Raw genomic sequence first — 4254 nt, 5'->3', positions numbered from 1 at the left:
GGGTTTTTAAAAATCTCTACTCTGATAAAGAACTGGAGTAAAAACAAAAAAAATAAAAATAAAAATCTCTACTCTAGCCACAGATCAGAAACAACCCCAAAGTTTTACAGATGACAGTTGGGTAAATAGGTGTAGCACCCCAACAACGGCATACTTCTCCACAGTAAAGAGAAGAGCTAGTGTTGAACGTAACTTGACTGTTTCTTGGCTGAATTACACGAAAGACACCAAACTCAGAGAAGTTCATCTGTGCTATCTTCTTACGTGATGTCCTACTAACGAGAAAACTGCAGGGACGGAAAAAGATCCATGGTTTCCTGGATTGTTGGTAGCGACGACAAGCTTGACCAGCGTGGCAAACTGTACTGCCTCCTCATTGATAGGCCTGATCACACGATCCCTAACACCAAAAAGAGCGCATTTTGCTGTGTGTGAAATAATTTAAAATTATTTTTAATTATCATAAAATAATTGAAATTATTAAACTTTATTAAATTGTGTGAACATCTTGCCATCTCTCTCTCTCTCTTCAGATACTGTCTTTAGATTTTACATACATTTTGAAGTTTATTTTTTTATTTTTTTCTTCTCTCATCTATTACATCCTGAACTGTTTCCCCTCCCCGTTCTCCTCCCAGTCTCTCTCCTACCTCCCCTCTCCCCCAGATCCACTCCTCCTCTGTTTCCCTTCAGAAAAGGGCAGGCCTCCCAGATATAGCAACCAAACATGATATAATAGGTTCCAATAAGACTAGGCACCTCCCCTCATATTAAGGCTGGGTGAGGCAACCCCGTAGGAGGAAAAGGGTCTCAAGAGCGGGTGAAAGATTCAGAGACAGCCCCAGTTCCACAGTATGGAATCGCACAAGCACACCAACCTACACTACCGTGACACACGTGCAAAAGGCCTAGGTTAATCCCTTGCAGGTTCCCTGGTTGCTGGCTCAGTCTCTATGAGCCCATATGAACCCTGGTTGTTGACTTTATAGGTTTTCTTGTGGTGTCCTTGATCCTTCTGGCTCCAACAATTCTTCCTTCCCCTCTTCCACAGGACTCCGAGAGCTCTGCCTAATGTTCTGCTGCCTCTGCATCTGTTCCCATCAGTTGCTGGGTGAAACCTCTCTGCTGACAATCATGCTAGGCTCTGGTCTATGAATATAGCAGAGTATCCTTGACTCTTTTTTCCTGGTCCTGTTTCGTTCTGTCCTAGATCACTGGCCTATCCAGCCTCGGATCCCTGGCCCTCCAGGTAGTGTCAGGCATGGACTCCCTTTAGTGGCATGGGTCTCAGTTTGTACCAGGCATTGGCTGGTCTCTTCCACAAGTTCTGCACCACCATCTTGCAGGCAGATGCTGTCTGTCTGTCTGTAGGTTTTAAATACATTTTTTAAGATGCACTTATTTTTATTCCATGTGTATGAGTGTCTGTCTGCATGTGTGTTTGTGCACCAGGTGCATGCAATGCCCAGGGAGGCCGGAAGAGCACATCACATACCCTGGAACAGGAGTTACAGAACACAGTAGGCGTGATTGGATTATTCAGGCAGCCGCTATCAGAAGGGACTGTTATATGCTCACGGGACTCTGTTTAGTTCTCAGGAGAGGGTTGTTATTAAACTGCTGGACCTCCCCCAGTCTCTGACATCATGTCTCCCTATGTGATGTCTCTTGTTCACTGATGCCCTCTCCAGGGTGAATGGTTTGCAGAGCCAAAAAGTAGCTCACACTAGACCAGGCCAGGAAGTCCAGTCTCCCAGTGAGAGCTAAATAATCCTCTGTCCTGTACACACCTCACAGTTCGGGTATTTTGTTATAGCAATGGTAAAAACAAAAACAAAAGCAAACAAAACCTGTTACAATAGTCAGACTAAGGACAAAGTCGGCTGAGCCCAGGATAGCTGTAAGTGTAGAAACAGAGAGGGCTTTCAGCTGAGTTGTGCTGTGAAGAGTCCCAACTATCTGAGTCCCAGAAAACGAGGACCCGAGGATGCGTGTGTATAGTGTCTCTGTCATCTCTAGAAAATTTAAATTGCATATTAATCCTTTTTCTCAGGCAGAGCATCCAAGCCCAGATCCATAGTAAGATTCTGGCACTGAAGACCCTAGGCAGGGTTTTGGGGTGGTCAGATGCCTTCCCCAGCATCCTCCCCTGGTGGAGATGTGCGATGATGCTTTTCTGAAGGTGTGCCTCTTGTCCGTGGCTGAGATCCAGGGCCAGGGACTGGGGTGTACTTTTGAAGTAGCTGGATACTGTAGGCTGTGGGAATGAGAACTCATGCCTAGAGAGCCTCCTTGGCATAACTATAGCCATCTTGGTCATATCTGTCATTGTGCCAGGCAACATGGCATAAATCACAAACACTGTAAGACAAGCTCCGCAGAGTGGTGGAGCTCAACAGTCACCACTGCGTGACTGTTGAGCTGACAATGGCAGCTGGCTTTTGAGTGGGCCCAGACACAGCTCACCTTTGTCCGTATTAACGCTCTTTCTTCTGCCCTCCCCATTTCGTGTGATGTGCGGTCCCCACTAAACCGCACTGAGGACTCCTGGGTCCACCTGCCTCCTCCTCTCCCTACCCACATGCAGATGGTTACAGCCACACACAGGTGCTGTCGTGTCTCAGTTGTGTTGCCCTGAAGATCTCTAAGGTAGAGCTGCCACCATGACTATCACTGTGGCCAGCACTGTGGTCCCACAGGAACCACTGGTTCTCAGGGTCTCTGGTCCATGCCCAGTGAGTCTCCTACTCCCATTTCGGCTCTCTCTCCTGACTTCTCCTGCCTCCTGTTCCGCTGTGTATTTTCTGTCCTGCCTGGACCCTTACCCTGAATTTCTTTCTTCCCTCTACCTTCGGAGCTGTCCCCTGACCGTCCCCAGTGACAGATGAACCCACTCCACCTTCTCCACATGCCCCCTCAGCCATTTGAGGATCGTTGTGTGCACACTAAACCCACAGGAAATTCACCAGCACCCCTCAGCCATCCTCCTGCACCCCCTTCTCTCCTGTTTTTACATTGTGAACTATGTCCTACATTCAGAAGAATGTGTGAAATGTCTGTTTATAGGCTGGAGAATAATCAACACGAGAACGCCCACAAAAACTACCACTCTGGGGAAGAAGTAGGACAGTGCTGCCTCAGAGACGCCTCTTGGGTCTTTCGGCAGTGCCATCCCCCTCCCCAAATCTCCTCCCTCCAGTGACCCTCATCTTGGTAACCACTCTCCTGTCGCTGTATGAGCCTTCCATTCCAGCAGCTATGATGATGGCTTTTTTTTTATAAATATTATTTATTTATTTATTTATTATGTATACAATATTCTGTCTGTGTGTATATCTGTAGGTTAGAAGAGGGCACCAGACCTCATTACAGATGGTTGTGAGCCACCATGTGGTTGCTGGGAATTGAACTCAGGACCTTTGGAAGAGCAGGCAATGCTCTTGAACCACTGAGCCATTTCTCCAGCCCTGATGATGGCTTTTTAACTTTGTAAATAGGGTCATACTTTGGATCACATTTCTGGACAGGTTGAATAACCCTAACACTTTGAACATCTATTATTTCTTTTCAAAAGATACATGGGACTTTTCTGGGCATGCCTCCCAGCTTCCATACAGGTCTATCTCTTCCCACTCAGAGGTAGGGTCTCCTTCTCTGAGTTGAAGGTATACATTAAGGCTAAGGTGTTTGATCTGCATGTGCACAGCCCTGGGTTTAATCTCCAGAACACATGACACATGCATACACACCTACATAAAACAATCTTCTAATTTGCCTGCTCCCAGGCATTGGAGCAAAACCATTCTTTTAAAGAGAGAGAAGTTTGCTCTGGCTCAAAATTCGGGGGGATACATCCATTATGGCAGCAACCCAGCTCCATGACAGTGGGGACACATATCAGTGACCCAGAAAGCACAAATGAATCAGAAGTGGGGGGCAGGCTGTGAACCTCAAGGCCCCCTAGCCACCCTTCCAGAGATTCACTTCCTCTAGCTAGGCCCTGCCTCCCAAAGGGTCCACAAGCTCCCAGAACAGCTGGTAACCAAGTGTTCAAACACATGGGCAAGCTTATAGAGGACATGCTCCATCTAAACCATAATAGTCTGTTTCCAGTCCCACAGACTAGGGACTATCTCATAATACACATTCAGTTCAAGTTTTAAAATCCCAATAGTCTTAAAAGCCTCGACACTAAACTTTTTTTCCCCAGTACTGGGGATGGGAGAATTCAAACCATCCTCAGTGATCTGCCAA

Source organism: Microtus ochrogaster, unplaced genomic scaffold (genome assembly GCF_000317375.1).
Source record: "Microtus ochrogaster isolate Prairie Vole_2 unplaced genomic scaffold, MicOch1.0 UNK1, whole genome shotgun sequence".
NCBI classification, from domain to species: Eukaryota; Metazoa; Chordata; class Mammalia; order Rodentia; family Cricetidae; genus Microtus; species Microtus ochrogaster.
This window is presented reverse-complemented; position numbering follows the sequence as displayed.